Source organism: Pinus tabuliformis, chromosome 2_1 (assembly GCF_031772625.1).
Source record: "Pinus tabuliformis cultivar Carrire ecotype Pingquan chromosome 2_1, CPIR1, whole genome shotgun sequence".
In the NCBI taxonomy this organism is placed as follows: Eukaryota; Viridiplantae; Streptophyta; class Pinopsida; order Pinales; family Pinaceae; genus Pinus; species Pinus tabuliformis.
In genome coordinates this window covers 772,063,447-772,081,336 of record NC_142299.1, presented here as the reverse complement: position 1 = coordinate 772,081,336, position 17,890 = coordinate 772,063,447, and the positions used below count along the sequence as shown (strand labels likewise).

Genomic DNA, 17,890 nt, shown 5'->3' with positions numbered 1-17,890 from the left:
AAATGGTACAGATTCAATTAAACCCTTTCTCTTCCTTCTCCATTGCTTCATATCGGCTATCTGTGTTCATCATCATTTTCTGCCGCCTGACTCCACACAAAACAGCGTTGTTCTCTCACGATACAAAATCCCCGAAACGGCTTTCTTCCAAGTTTCTGTCAAACTCAAGACAGGTCATTTTTTTTCCATGCGCACAGGGTTGCTATTGATATAACAGCACAAGGCTACGCATGCAGGGAAGAAAGACATGAAGAGTCACTGCGAAGAGTATCATCGGCAGCAGAAGAGTCTCATCGCCAGCAGGGAGTCTCTGCGAAGAGTCTCATCACCAGCAGGCCAGTCCTGGCTTTTCATGGCCTATTACCATGGGAAAAAAACCATTTTTCTATGAAAAAAACAGATTAAACGAACGGCAGAAAACACTCCAATCATCTAACACACATAATCAATGGCTCAGGATCGCACACGTCACATTTTAGGGATGTCTTTCTCAGAGGGAACACCTTACGGCGTAATTAGAGGACGGCCAAAAGTTGTTCGACAAAATGCCTGAACGAAATGTAGTTTCATGGAATACAATGATAGCAGGATATGCTCAGATTGGACGCATGGAGTATGCATGCCAATTATTTGAGAAAATACCCAAACGAGATGTTGTGTCATGGACTTCGGTTATTATCGGATATGCCAAGAATGGATGTTTTAAAGAGTCATTGGATCTCTTTTCCTGTATGCATGAGGGGTGTGTTTACCGAAACCAATTTACATTCACCGGTGTTTTGAGTGCATGTGCCAGCCTTGAAGTCTTGCTACCAGGCAAGCAGGTCCATGCTGACAGTATTAAAATGGGTTTTCAATTTGATATTTCTGTGGGTAATGCAGCAATTAACATGTATGCCAAATGTGGAAGCATAGATAATGCACGGCAACTGTTTGATACAATGCCTGAACGAGATGTAGTTTCGTGGACTTCAGTTATCGCAGGATATGCCCAGAATGAGTATGTCAAAGATGCATTGGAATTCTTTGCCCGGATGCTTAGTACTGGTACAATGCCTAACCAGTCCAACCTAACTTGTGTCCTGGGCATATGCACGAGCCTAGCAGCCCTTGAAGATGGCAAGCAAATCCATGCTCACACTGTCAAAACTGGTTTTGTGTCAAATGTAAATGTGGGCAATGTCCTTGTTAGTATGTATGCGAAATGTGGGGAAATTGATGATGCGCGTCTGTTCTTTGAGAGGATGTGTGAAAGTAATGTGCTGTCATGGAATTCTATGATTGTGGGATATGCAGAGAATGGAAGAACAGATGAGGCACGGCAGCTCTTTGATGAAATGCCTGAAAGAATTGTGGAATCTTGGAATGTGATGATTGTGGGATATGCTCGGAATAAAAAAACATTTGATGCCCGTGTACTATTTGAGAAAATTCCCGAGGCAAATGTCATATCATGGACTGCTGTCCTTATAGGATATGTTCAGAATGGACAAGATGAGGAAGCCCTGCAGCTTTTTTCTCGAATGGGACAATCTTGTGTGAAACCTAATAACTCCACCTGGGCAGTTGTTTTAAGTTCATGTGCTGACCTAGCAACCCTAGAACAGGGCAAACAAGTTCATGCTCAAATAATCAAAGTGGGATTCGAGTCAGATGTTTTTGTGAGAAGTGTCATAGTTGACATGTATGCTAAATGTGGGAACCTAGATGATGCACGGCTATCATTTGATAAAATTTATAAACCTGACACGGTCTTGTGGACCACAATTATATCAGCGTATGCTCAGCATGGACATGGTAGGGAGGCATTACTACTCTTTGAAAAAATGCAACAAGCAGGCTTGACTCCAAATCACGTTACATTTCTTGGTGTTCTGGCTGCATGTAGTCATATAGGCCTAGTGGACAAAGGCTGGCACTATTTCTTTTCCATGAGTCAGCATCATGGTATTAGACCAAGAGTGGAGCACTATGTCTACATGGTAGATATTCTTGGTCGTTCAGGGCACTTGGATGAAGCAGAGGACCTTATCAACTCCATCCCTTATGAGCCTGATGCTATTCTGTGGAAGGCCTTGCTTGGTGCTTGCAGAGTCCATGGAAACCTTGATATAGGCAGACGTGCAGCAGAACACCTTTTTGATTTGGAACCTCAAAATGCAGCTGCCTATGTCTTGCTGTCAAATATTTATGCTGTTGCAGGCAAGTGGGATGATGTTGCAAAGGTGAGAAGAATGATGAAAGATAGGGAGGTAAAGAAGAATCCTGGATGTAGTTGGATTGAAATCAAGAATGTGGTGCACAAATTTATTGTAGGAGATAGATCTCACCCACAGTCAGATAGAATTTATGCAATGCTGGATCACTTGTCTAAGCGGATGAAGGAGGCAGGATATATGCCTGACACAAAATCTATACTGCTTGATGTGGAGGAGCAGCGCAAGTAACAGAGTTTCTTTGTCACCACAGTGAGAAGCTAGACGTTGCCTTAGGGCTTGACAACACAGTTCCATGGTTGCTTACTTGTACAGTCACAAACCTTTGAATTTGTTGTGATTGCCACATTGCCATCAAGTACCCTTACAAGATCATCGGGAGTGAAATTGTTACTCTCGATGCATACTGATTCCATTATCTCAATTATGGAATTTGATTTTCTGGGGATTATGATTTATCTATGATAATAATTTAAACTCCCCTCATTCATTAATTCTTCATTTATGATGTAATATTGGAGAAATGACAACAGGTTCAAAACTGCAAATATTATCTGATATATAAACGGTGCCATCAACGACACAGACCTGTTTATTTTTAAATCAAGGTACAGGATGTATGTGAGAACACTTCTCAAATGGCATGTCACCTTTAGGACAACTTTTCATGCCATTCTTAGTATAAACATATTAGAAGAGCTTGATTTCTATCACATTGACAGGAAACAATGAAACAGCTGAATATCTTTGATGCCTAGGTATGTCTGCTACTTCTGACAGAAGCTCTTGTATTATTGGGTTCTTCTCTCATAGATTTTTGGATCTCTGTTAAACACCATTGTTTTTCTGCTCATGCATCTTAAGACTATCTAATAATTTCTATTAACAGAAGAAAGCTTGTGGCTAAACATTTTTGAAAGTGATGAACGTGAAATTTTAAGTTTTTCTGATTTGAGTTTTGGCACATACCAGGAGAAAGTCACAGAGGTAGCATCTTATTTTCTGATCTTGTGTCGAGTACTCTATGAACGGAGCTTTCGCAAAGGTAAGAGACAGACATTTTAAAGCAAGTAGGCTGACAAAACAAATATAATGTCCAACTGAATAGATATAAATGGAATTTGAATTTATGCATCACATTAGGGTAAAGTAAAATAAATTTAAAAATGGTACACTTACAATTTTTTTTTTGATGTTACAGGGAAGACAAGCCTTGCTAGGATGCATCCATCAATAAGCAGCTATATTGTAGGTTGATAAGAGTTCAAAACTTCAAACTTTCAAAACAAGCTAAATTCAAAATTTTGATCAATCTTTCTGTAGGAACACGGTTTTCCTCAGTTAGTTTTACTTGTTTGCATTTTCTGCTTCTAGTTTACAAAATCACCTACTATATAATGGATTGGAGTATTAGTTCCAATTGCTTTATATATATAGTCTGGAGACATTGGGAATCAGGACAGTGCTGTGTATTGGCCAATGTCGTTAATACAACAATGGTGATGGAGGAAAAAATGATGCTGCATTCTCTGAAGGAGAAGAGGGATTTCTGAAAATACGAAACCAGTCTGATGATGTACATAGCATAGAAACTGAATAGGGGATATAAATCTAATGTGTCTTGCAGCCTAAATCTTCATCGCATGATATTTTCCTATGTATTGACTGGATGCAATGTGGTGACATAAATTTGCAAAAATCAAACCTGTGTAGCAAGAGTTACATAAGATAGACCATTAAATTCCAGAAATTTGTGACAATTTTATTGTGTGCAGAGTTGAATTAACTTTACAGAAAGCTATATCTATTAGTGCCCTTTTAACTCCTAAAGCCTTGGATAAAATATATATTTATAAATTGTACAATAAAGATCTGAAATTATATATAGAATTTAATAAAAAAATTAATAAACAATTTCTTTAATTGAACATGAAGTGTTCGCCCAAATGTTTCAAGAAGTTTACCCAGCTTTCGTTCAGAAATATTCCCCAACACCTAGGGCAGGCAAACTCACTCCAACAGTGAAAGAAATATTCCCCAACACAAAACTAAGGAAAGCAAAATCACTCCAACATACCCTATGATCTGATCAGAAGTAAACAAAAACCAAACCTAATTAATTATAACTGCTCCTCATGAATAACATTAACCGTACATACTTTTTAGGGCATACATTTGTAAATCAATGGTACCTCAACCAAAAAAGGAGAAAGATGAGAATGGATTTTCGCATTTTCAATCTGAAAATGATAGTGGGTTATTTCAAACCGATAACAGTTATCATCATAATAGGATGAATACAAAAGACAGAGAGGATACAAAAAGCCCATTAACATCATAACCAGATTGAAGGTACAAACAACCATTAAGCCATTAGATGGACAGTACGAAATCTCATTCATTATATAAAGAACCATGAGAGATCCGAATAGTATGGCAATGAATCTTAATTGTTTAAGGTATAAAAATGTATTTAGCAAACAATAACAACAAATGAAAGAAATTATGAATACGAGGAACTCACTGTGACAGTGACAACGACCACTACTGAAAATTCATTTCTCTGAAAATGGTACAGATTCAATTAAACCCTTTCTCTTCCTTCTCCATTGCTTCATATCGGCTATCTGTGTTCATCATCATTTTCTGCCGCCTGACTCCACACAAAACATCGTTGTTCTCTCACGATACAATGTGTTCATCATCATTTTTTTCCGCCTGACTCCACACAAAACAACGTTGTTCTCTCACAATACAAAATCCCCGAAACGACTTTCTTCCAAGTTTCTGTCAAACTCAAGACAGGTCATTTTTTTTCCATGCGCACAGGGTTGCTATTGATATAACAGCACAAGGCTACGCATGCAGCGAAGAAAGACATGAAGAGTCTCTGCGAAGAGTCTCGTCGCCAGCAGAAGAGTCTCATCGCCAACAGGCAGTCTCTGCGAAGAGTCTCATCGCCAGCAGACCACTCCTGGCTTTTCATGGCCCATTACCATGGGAAAAAAACCATTTTTCTATGAAAAAAACAGATTAAACGAACGGCAGAAAACACTCCAATCATCTAACACACATAATCAATGACTCAGGATTGCACACGTCACATTTTAGGGATGTCTTTCTCAGAGGGAACGCCTTACGGCGTAATAAGGAATCATCCAATATTGACACAATTGTTCACATTGATAAATGCACATAAAAATAACTGAAACTTTAGCTAAAAGGAGTTATTTCTAATCGCTTTGGTCTCGATTTCGTTCCTAGCCTTGGGATGCATTGCGGGTCTCAGACATGAAAGTTCTTTGACCTTGAGAACATTTAGTTCATGATGTTCATGAGTTCTTAATTGCTTCAAATAAATTGGTTCTTGGTCTCGAAGTTATTTTATTGATATTTTCCACTACATTTATAGGGCGATTGATGTACTTGAATCACGTTAATTTCTTTCATTCGTTGTTCAATCCTGTATAGTTGGGATGCTTTTAGCCTTCTCAGTACCTATTCTCCAATCCAAACGTGTACTCTTAAATGAGATTGATATTTTCTATTATCCTTACGGGACTGTGAATACATTTGCATTGAATTGATTTCTTTGAATTGTTGCTCAATCTTGTTCAAACTATGTTTCCCTTTTGAATGCTCTGGGTTAGACCCGTTTTAAACAGTTTCTTAACGTTCCTCGGTTCCATTTCTCTAATCCAAACTTGTACCACTCTTGAAACAAATTAATTTCACACTAAGTGCGGGATTGCTTCTACAAAACCTATATTGAAGGCAATGTAAGAGATAATGGTTGGCTCCTAGATTTGTAGAATTTCAAGTCTCGTCTCTGGCCTTGACATGATTTTGTACGTCTTTCCTTTGGGATATATCATTATCTCTTTCGAAGAAAGGGTTTGTGCTGCTATATAATTTTTACGAGATCCACCTAATAGTTCCAAGCAATGGAAATTTTTGTAGGTTTGGTCTCTGTTGTTTAGACTATCTGATTACCTTTCTCAAGGGTGTATTTGGCCAATGATTTGTTTTTGAGATGTTCGTCGATCCTTTGAATTTTTAAATGAACAGATGTTATAGCCTTTCACGAAGCTTTGTGGAACCTGAGCTATTTTAACAATTCATTCATCCCTCCACTTTTGTATCCATCCCTCCACTTTTGTATTCTCTTCTTTGAGATGTTCGTCCATCCTTTGAATTTTGCAATGAATAGATGGTATAGCCTTTCATGAGGCTTTTTGTGGCTATGACCTATTTTAAGAATTTATCCATCCCTCCACTCTTGTATTCTCTTCTTGGTTAATTTAAAGCTCTCCCTCTTCTTCCAATGGCACTGCTCCATTATATCAACCAATTGCCATGTTCAGTTGGTATTTCTTCTTACATGCATTCACTCTTCTTCTAAGGGCATTGCCATTATGTCAACCAAGTTGTGATCTTTGGTTGATTTTTTTTCTTCCTACTGAATTGGTTTTGATTTTGTGGAAGAATTTATTTCGATTTGAGATACATGCAATTTGTGGATAGTTCAAAGCTTCGATTGATTTGGTGAGTTTTTGATTTTTAAGTTTAAAAAATTCTAGGATGTCTCATTGCTCTCTACGTCAATCTTAGGTTTCCCTCGTTGGTTTTTCTTTTTGTGAATGGTCAATATAGTTATTATTGAAGATGAACATATGGTTTGGTTATATGGTTGAAACCTTGAGTTATTAGGAGGATGTTCTTATATCATCAATTGAGTTAGTGAGTATTTTTATTTTCTGCTTTATTACGATGTTAATATGCTTGTTTCACCAAAGCTATTACTATGACATAAGTTGTTATTTAGCTTTTTATTTCACTTTCAATTCTAGCCCATCCTTATGATTTCCATTCCATTGAGACATCATTGAGAATATTTAGTCCGAGCTTCTATCTATGCCATTTATTCCATCAGAGTTTCTTAATCTTAGTATGTAGTTTAGGTACTATTTTTGTCTTATCTTTGGACATAAAGAATAGATTGTTTTAATTTGAGTGTTATATTAGTCTGTTTGGGCAAACTTTTGTTATTGCTTTAATAACAAGGAATTTATCTATATGTTGATGCCATCATTATTTCTCTTCGGTAGAATCTTATTCTAGAAACTTTTGTTATTGTTTTAATAACAAGGAATTTATCTATATGTTGATGCCATCATTATTTCTCTTTAATAGGATCTTATTTTAGAGTAACATTTACCAATAAATTAGGATTTATTTGTTTATCAATATCTACTTTCATGTCTCACTTACTTAATATTGTACAATAATTTTTTTGTTTTTTTGGTTTTAATTCCTCATCCAAAATTCTAAATGCTCAATTGTTTGCCCATGTTACCTTAAAAACAATAAAAATGAGCTATTCAATCAATGCAACATATACATTAACATAAATTAATAATTAATAAATAAATCTAACCAACTAATCCTTACCATTACCTAATTTGGTAGATAGCTAATCTATGAGAAACACAGATGTTGATATATTCAATATTGTTGAATATATGTTACAAGTGTTAATATAAAAAATAAACAAATAGTTGATTATTGAATAAACTATCCGACCCACTTGTTCCCACTTGTAGTTTTAATGGGTCATGGGTTCAATAAACCAATTAACATGAGATATACACATGTTGAATTCTCATACAACTACCAATAGATGGTTATATTAGTTTGAATAAAGTCCTCTAGTTACACATTGCATTAACCCTCATCAAGTTATCCTAATAAGTGTTAGCCTTAACTTCTTCTCCAACGAAAAGTATAATTTATGGAAAATTTAAAGTGTGTTTTGACTTTTTAAAGTGTTGTGACTTTTAAGAAGAGATTCGTTCACTTGAAAAAGTGACTTTATAAAAGATAATTCATCTTTTTAAAAGGAACTTCACTAAAAAAAAATTAATGGGAGTTTAAAAGGATTGAAAACCAAAACTTTTTTTTTTTTCGAGAAATAAGGTGTATAAATTTTATGTTTGAAGTGATGAAAGGTTTAATGATTTTTTAAGATATATGGTGAGAAGTGATAAATGTAAATTTTTTGATTTTGGAGTAATAAGGTGATTTTTTTTTTTTTTTAATTAATTAATTTATTTAGAGTGATAAGAGAATTTTTTTAGAGAAACTTTTTATTGTAATTTAAAGTAATGTTTTACTTTGAGAGATTGAGTCGGTGAACATTTAGTTTTCGAAGATAATTTGCTTCCAAGGAGGTCTAGAACTTTGCGAAGACTTTATGATGATGTGAAAGTTGATGTACCTCAATATTTAATAAAAACATATATCTTTTGTGGTGTTGACATGTGCTAGATCTGCTCGAAATTGAATAAGGGGATCTTAGGTACACCTTGTGTAGTGATTGATTGTGCATATTTTGTGTCTAGTTTTGACACTACAAATATCTTATCTAACATACAAAAGGAGTCTAAAGCAAGTGAATGAAACAAGAACATTAATCAAAGCACCTGAAATTAAGAAACTGCAACGAGCATTCAATCAAACACAAACAATCATATGGATTTGCGCAACTACAACACATAATCAAAGTTGGAAACATCAACATTCTACATCAACAAGAAAATTCACCCAAGGCAAATAAAGTTAATGAAGTAGAAAACTCAAGCATTCCAAGGCAAATTCTACATCAACATTCAAAGACAATTGGTCATTGTGTAACTTGCAAAATCATAATTTGTAAGTTAACTTGTAAATAAATTCACACAAAATTGAGTTGAAATGTAAAGGTGCATTCTTGGTCGAAACCAACAGCCAAATTGTGAATTTATAGGAGGTAAAGTGAGTCAATTCTGCTCATCTGAGTCAATTAAGTGAGTCAATTCTCCTCAACTGAGTCAATTAAGTGAGTCAATTCTCTTCAAGTGAGTCAATATCATTTGAACTTGTCATTGTAAACATTGGGTGTATTTTCTGTGGTATCTGACACCCTCATCCTAGTAGAAAATTCAAGTGACCGTGAGTTCAACCATTCCATTGATAAAATAAATCGGGCACACAAGTTCAAGAATTCAAGCGAGCAAGATATTCAAATCCCGCAAGTGTTACAACCAACCATCAAGAAAAATCAAGCGAGAAAGTACAAGCAAGCGTGGAAAAACTCATAATGGGTAAAGGAGGAAAACGTCTTCAAAGTGTAGAATTGGAGATTAAAGATTTCCAAGATTGTAATCATGAGTTACAAAACAAAGTTGAAATACCAGAATTGAAGTTGAAGCAAAGTCAAATCTTAATCAATCACATGACTAGTACATTAGAAGAGTGAAAGAATTTCAAATTGAGCTCAAAGTTAGAAAAAACTCATTCATGCACTTCAAATTAAGTTAAGTGAAAAACAAGATTTACTTGATGCACAATGTGTAGAGAAGACAAATGCAAGTTGTGACACAGAAGACCTCATCACAACATCAAATGAAAGTTGTGATACAAGTGATATTATTCAACATATTAATGAAGGTTGCAACACAGATGATCTAGTCAAGCAAGTTGATATAAGTTGCGAAACAGATGAACTAATCAAACAGGTTGATGTCAGTTGTGTCACAAGTGATATTATCCAACCAATTGTACTACTTAATGATGCAACAAGTAGCACCAAAGTTCAAATTGATCAGTTTGATGTAGCATTTCAAACCAATGAACCTTTAATGATTGTTGCCCAGTGTGACAGGGAAGGTTTAATAAATCAAGGACTGGAAAACAACAAAAAGTATGAAAAACAACAGCATCATAATCTTTCCAAGAAGGTGATCAGACCTTGAGAAGAAATATCCTTCAACAAAGATCGATATGGCCTAGGGTACAACAAAGAAAACACTTTGTTTGTTCTAGATTTCTCAAAATCAGTTCAATTTGTAAGTGCTGGTTTTCTCGACAATGATCAGAATATGGTTAAGTGTAAGCATTGTAAATGAAATGGACATATGGAGAGTAAATTTTTTGACCTCCATCCTTGTCACCATTGTGGCAAGAAAAATCATTCATCCGAAAGATGCAACAAGCGAAATCAACCACCTAGAGTAAAGATCAATTATGCATGGATTGATCCTTGGAAGTGGTCATCTACATTCAAACAATTGTCTATGTGTTACTGAAGGATTCAATCTCACATGAAGACAACCATTGCAACAAATAGTCAAATGAGGATGGTACTCTCATGCACCTAAAAGCGAGAGTACAACAGTGAAACTCTCCTACACTTGAAGGTTGGGAGTTTAGAAATCAAGTGCAAATAATTGTCTCTCCTTTCAGCTGACAAAGGGGGGAAATGATAATGGAATTGAAGGTGGTTGTCAGACTGAAAGTCTCGACAACATTAGAAAAATCAGTCAGTGGGAAGTCTTTATCAAATCAGCCAGTGGGCATCCTAATCAGCCAGTGGGTGATCAACATTTTTTGCCATCATCAACATTAAGTAGCCACTGGGTAGTTTCGCATTAACAAATTTTCCAGTGGGCATTTAACAACAAAAGCAACAGTGAGTAGTTTTCAACAAACCACAATGAGCATTTTTGACATCAGCAAATTCGCCAGTGGGCATTCTCAATATTTTGTGAGTGGACAAAGCAAATTCACCAGTGGGCATCATCAACATTTTGTCAGTGGACAAAAGATGTTGATTGAAGGACAAATGGATCCTTTTGCATCTTGGCACATCATGGACTCATCAAACAAATTTCAGAGATGAATCAGACTTGCAGCTAATTCACGTTCTCCTCATATCAGAGTTTTTTCAGCATCGAGCTTTGGCGGACTTTTAGGCAATATTTTTTAGGATCAACAGTTTCAACATGAGAACTTGGAAGATGGTTCCTGGTTCTTGTTTTGGAATTATCATTGGGGGGGAATGTTAGCCTCACTCTCACGTGTTTTAAAAAATTATAAGTCCAAAATAATTAAATTAATTAAAATCAAGAAAGTTGGATTGAATCCTACCTTTCTAGATTGAGTTTGTTCCTCATGGTTAGGAGTCAGTTTAGGCCTAGTTGGTTGGGAGATTCTCTCCAACTAGTTAGGCTCCTAGATTAGTTTTTGGTTGAGAGATTTGCTTAAACATGGTGTCCAAGATAGACACACTATCTTGAAACAAATTTTCCTCATGTATTTATTTGTACTATTATCATTATTTGTATATTACATTAAGAGTGTGAGGAATATAATACAATGAGGCTCCGACCTTTTCAGCCATGTATGATTTGTGTATATTTCTGTTGTTCATTTTATTAATGTTTTATTAGTTGATTAAATTCTTTCAATAAGTAATCCTAGTACGCTATTTTCCATTTTGTCGTTTATATCCTTTTCTGAAAGTATTATTCCATTCTCTAACTCCATTCCTACATTCAACATTATTTTGCATGAATATATTTGAAACTAAGAAAGTATCCCACAAGAAGTTGGGCATGTAAGTTTGAAGGCGAGACTAGATCTACACATTACATGTATTGGCTCATTAAAAAAATCACCGTAATGATCATATTATTGTCACATAAACTGCAGTGTAAAGGTGATCAATTAAAATTACTGACAAACATGACTTGTGGATTTCATTAGGTCATCAATAGTGTCATTCTTTTGCACATCAAGGTTCATTGTCCATGAGGGGGATTAAAAGGTCCTCGTTGCATGATGAATACTTTATCATATGGTGTCAGGATGTAATGGGATTGTTCTTATGATGTGGGTAGGAGTGAGTGTGTTTGTTTTATCTTCACAAAATGCTATTGTCTCCTAAAATCAAAATGGTTCTCTAATAAATAATCTAGAGATTACTAGTTAAAAAATTGATGATCACATATCTTGCATTGATCACACCTTTCTCTATATGTAGAAGTATGCTATAAAATTGACGCCAATTTTTTCTAAACTTAAATATTCAATAAACTTAAAACAAATAAAAAGGAGTTACATGGATCTGAAAACCATCTGGGTTGAAATGTACATAAAATTATTATTAACTTCTAAATCCCAAAACCAACTTGATCATGTTTTACAAACTAAATTCTTATTTCAAATAAGAGCACCCACACACACATATATATACTTCTAGGTTGAAATGTACAAAAAAGTATTGCTAACTTCTAAAGCCTAAAACATACTTGATTGTATCCTGCAAACTAAATACTTATTTCACATAAGAGCAAAAATATATACTTCACAGCTAGGCATATTGTTGAATTTCACAATTAGGAATATTGTTGATAGTTCTTTTAGAGCTAAGTTTGTGCACCTTTAGATCACATAACATATCACATCTTCATTCATCTACACTCTTCTTCCATATGCTACCAACTTATCTCGTTTCCTTTGCAACATTTAGTGCAATTGCTAGTATAATTCTTTTTTTTTCGTATGATATGACATCTTATATAAATTAAATATGCAATTTTGTCCATTTAAAGTTAAAATTAGATAGAGTAATTTTATTTTTATTAATTTATTATTTTTATAAAATATATTATTTAAGGTTTAGAATTCTTTTCACTTAGAAATTTTTTAATGAATTTCAATTTTGTTTTCATAGATTTCTTTAACAATTTAATTAAAAATAAAATATCACAATAATGATAAATACGAAAATTTTTGTTTAATAAGTAGTATAGAATTCATTTATATATTTAATATATATTTTAGATTTTTTTATTGCTTATCATAACTTTATAGGGAAAACTTATATCTAGACAAAACATTAAAAAACTAAATATATAAATGCAATTTCTATCCAAATTATCCTTTTGTATCAATATTTTTATATATTCAATGTATTATCCTAATGACCCACATTTAAAAAATGTTATCTTAAATAACATAATCTTTATAATTTTAATCACTATTTTTGTTGAGAAATGACAACAAGAATTTCAAGTTTTATTTGTCTTTGAATTAAACTCAGAATTAAAATCAAATTCTATTCTCATAAAAAGTTGTAAATATCTTATTAACTTTAATTAAATTAATTATCTTAGAAATTTCTAGTTGAAAGTATTTCTGTAGTTATGTATATATTCTTCCTAAGTTTTAGGGTGTTATGAAACTAGCTCCCAAAAAGATAGAAAAGATAGATCAACGACTTAAAAGTCAGCCTCTTCGAGGGGGCAATATCCTTTACGTTACACAAATGAACAATTCTTGGATGATACAAATGACAAGACCTCCTCTCTATATATAGGAGTCTAAGGGGTCCCAATACAATCATAGCCTACATAACAATAATATTGTAGGAGCACAACAATAACAATAGTGGGCTTATATGGGGCATAATAATAACAACATGGGGACTATATGGGCACAATAATACAATAAGTGGGTTGCACTAATAAAAATAAGGGGTTACACTAGTAGTATAGAGACCTAACATGCCCCTCTCCTTCAAAAAGTGTTGTCCTCAACGCTTGAGTAGTTATGGATGCTTCTGTATAAAATTCTCATCCTCCCATGTGGAATCTTCATCGGGTAAGTTCTTCCACTTGATGAGATACTCTGAAATTGATTGATTTTGTAGCTGTCAATTTCTTGTTTTTGTGATTGCTTCAGGTTCCAATATGATTTTTCCTTCCTCGTCAAGTTTTGGCCATATTGTTTGAACTGGGATCTTCTCACCTATAACCTTCTTTAAGCATGAAACATGGAAAACTGGGTGCACTCAAGAAGATGCAGGAAGATCCAATTTGTATGCCATAGTACCAATCTTTTGTAACACCTTGTACAGACCATAATACTTTGGTGATAATTTATTATCATTCTTAGCTTGTTTGAGGGACATTTGTTTGTATGGTTGTAGTTGTAGAAATACCCAGTCACCTAAATCAAAATTTATTTCGTTGCGATGTTGATCTTCCTGTTGTTTCATTCTATTATGTGCCAAAGTGAGGTTATCCTTTAAGAGTTTGACAACTTGTTGTTGATGCTTGATGTGATCCTACACTGCTTGAACCTTAGAATTTTCTTTTAAAGATGATGTCATGTACGGTGGATGATATCCATAAATTGCCAAAATGGGGTCATTTTTGTTGCAGTATGGAAGGAAGTGTTATACTTCCATTCATCCAGGGGAAACCACTTGACCCATTGTGTTTGTTTATCAGATAAAAAGCAATGAATATATCCTTCCAAACATTTGTTCACTATTGCAGTTTGCCCATCAGATTCAGGATGATAAGATGAGCTATAAGCTAACTGAGTACCCAAATATTCCACCTCTTGTACTCCAAAGAAACAATTGGAGGTTTTTTCATATAATGGTTTCTCCTCCAATAGTTTGAGCACCCTGTCAACATGTTGAACATGATCCTTCCGAGACTTGATGTAGATTAGTATATGATGTAGATTAGTATATCATCAAAGAATACTAACACAATTTTTCTAAGTAAGGTTTTAAAAATGGAATTCATCAAACCTTGAAATGTAGAAGGTGCATTGGTAAGGCCAAAAGGCATGACCAAAAATTCATAATGACCGCCAGGAGTTTTAAATGTTGTTTTTGGAATGTCTTCAATCTTCATTCTGATTTGATGATATCCTAAATGAAGATCCAACTTGGTGAAGTAAATTGCTCCATGTAATTCATCCAATAATTCATCAATGATAGGAATGGGAGATTTATCTTTAATAGTAAGCTTGTTGAGCTCCCTATAATCTGGACACATGTGCCATGATCCATCCTTCTTGTGAACCAATACCACCGTAGTAGAGAAAGAACTTTGACTAGGTTGAATTATACCAACCTCTAGGATTTCTGCAACCATATGTTCAATTTCACTCTTTTGGGCATATGGATATCTGTAAGGCCTGATGTTTAGGGGAACACTTTGTGGAATCAAATGAATTGCACGATCATGATCATAAATAGGTGGGAGGCATTTGGGAGTCTCAAATACCTTGGAATGATTGTCCAAAACGTTTTGGAGATTTGGAGAAATAGATGATTTCTATGTGGGTACCTCTAGTGAACATAATTGTGCAATTTCACCTCGTTGTTCTTTCTTTAGAAGATTTCTCATGCTGTTAGAGTTGATTATCTTTCTCGGTTTCCCTGCGATACCCCTTAATTCAACCTCCTTTCCTTCCCAAAAAAAATTCAAGAAAAGTTCTTGAAAATTAAAAGCTATTGTACCCAAGTATTGTAGCAATTGAACTCCTAGTACAACATCCACACCACCCATTAGAATGGAAAGCATTGGACTATTCAACACATATTCTCCCACGGATAGCTTGATATTATGGCACTTTATAGAGCAATTTATGGTTCCTCTATTTGCAACCATTACTTGACACTCTGATGTTGGATATAGGAAGCAATTCAATTCCTTGGCTATCTTAAAATGAATAAAATTACGAGTACTACCCGAATCAATCAACATTGTTACCTTTTTCTTCTTGATATGCCCTTCTATCTTGATAGTTTGAGGAGTGGTAATTCTTGTCAATGCATTACAATATATGGTCAGATTCATTTCTTATTTCTCTGGGATTGGTTCCTGATGTATATCCTCTTCTTTTGATGTTTCTTGTTCCTTTTCTTGCTCCTCTTCCCCATCTATGTAAAGTAATTTCTTCTCAACACACTTATGACCTTGAGTGTATTTTCTATCACAATTGTAACAAAGCCCTTTTGCTATTTTTTCTTCGAATTTTTGTGGTCTCAACCTTGTAGGTGTTGAAAGGCTAGGAGCAACAACACTTCCATCTTTATAGTTATGAGTGGTAGGCTTCCTTGTTGCCATAATTTTTCTTTCAATTTTTCTTTCCAACCTATATGCCTTCTCCAATGAATCAAGTTCCAAAAGGTGAACCTCATATTGAATGTTATCCTTAAAGTCCCTATGAAGACATCAATCCTCTACTGCTCTAGAATATCATTTAACCTTATATTAATTTTTTGGAAGTCCTCAATGTGCTCTGCCATTGAACCCTTTTGTTTGAGATTTATCAATTGGATAAAGACGGTGTTGCTCTTTGTATCCTCATAATGTGCTATCATTTCCTCCATGAAAATTAACCAGGTGACAAGTGCTTTAGGAGAATAAAGCCCTTTATACCATTAAAATTGATTCGGTTCTAAATATAAAGATGCAATACGTACCTTTTGTAATAGTTGCAGATCATTTAGATCAAAATATTTCTCCATCTATAGTATCCATGTTATGGGATCCTTTCCATAAAACTTCCTCATATTGATCTTTGGAATATGGTGGGTCTTCAATCCAATGTTAGATTCTATGAAATCCTGATTAACATTTATTTTTTTCCCATCATGAGTTTCCTCTACTACCATTTCGTCATTAGGATGCCTTTCTTGTAGCAGTTTTGTCCCACCTTCCTTCAAACATTCCATGTCTTTCTTCAAATCTTCCATGCCTTTCTTCAAATCTATTTCCCTACCATCGATATTAGCTTCCATTTCACATATCAAACTATTTATCTTAGTTTTGATCAAATTCTTCAAATCATCCATCCAATTTTGCTTACTAGGTGTTTCTATTTTCTTGATTTGAGTCACTCTTTTTCTTTCTTTTAACAGCTCGATCTTGAATCTATTTTATCTCTAAAATTTCGGATCTATAAGGTCTAAATTGTGACTTGCAGTAGCCCTCTGCATCCTCTTTCCAATGCCACCAGTCTAACCGAAATTGGATTCTCCAAGAAAGAGTTATGCCCAATCTCCCAAGATGACTTGATTATATACATTTTCAGTACAGTGAATTTGTACGAAGTGCCACATGTCACTATTTGGACCTTTGAAAATGAAAGCAATACACAAAAATGTATAGTCCATCCTCTTTTTGTAAATTCTTACAAAATTTCAATTTGATGCTTAGAGAGAAAATTATGATGATTTTCCCTAGGTCACATGTTTGGGATGTAATTCGGGAGCCTGCAGAAACCCTAAATATCTTGGACTATATCTCTGCAAATATAGTGAAACAAGATCTGAAATTTGGTCCTAAGCTTCACCAGGATTTTGGCTCAAATGGGTTTTAATTTCAAAGTCTGAACCTTCATAGAAAAAACATTATAGCAAAAATCCCACGATGACCTGTTTGTTATGGAATTCTGGAGCTTGCAAAAATGCTAACTTCCTCGGATCATATCTCCAAACATATAGCAAAAAAATATCTGAAGTTCGAACCCGAGGTTTAGAGAGATTTCAGCTCAAATGAGTTTTTTTTTAGCTTCTGAAACTACGTAGAGAAAATGTTATAGCGAAAATTCCACAATGACCTGTTTGGAGCAGCAAAACCCTAAAATCCAAAGATCTGATACCAAATGTTATGAAACCAGCTCACAAAAAGATAGATCAACAACTTAAAAATGAGCCTCTTTGAGGGGGAAACCTCTTTTACATTAAAAAAATGAGCAATTCTTGGATGATACAAATGACAAGGCCTCATTTCTATATATAGGAGTCTAAGGGGTCCCAATACAATCAGAGCCTACATAACAATAATATTGTAGGGGCACAATAATAACAATAGTGGGCTTCTATGGGGCATAATAATAACAACATGGGGACTATATGGGCACAATAATACAATAAGGGGGTTGCACTAATAACAATAAGGGGTTACACTAGTAGTATAAGGACCTAACATAGGGGTCCAATATGATTTTAAATTGAGTTGGAAATTAGATCACTCAGTTTA

At 34.6% G+C, this 17,890-nt stretch overlaps 1 pseudogene; it reads left to right on the top strand.

The window, feature by feature from the left end:
* Nucleotides 1–545: 545 nt before the first annotated feature.
* On the top strand, nt 546–2,447 carry LOC149202858 (pentatricopeptide repeat-containing protein At2g13600 pseudogene; annotated as a pseudogene).
* The last annotated feature ends 15,443 nt before the right edge of the window (nt 2,448–17,890 follow it).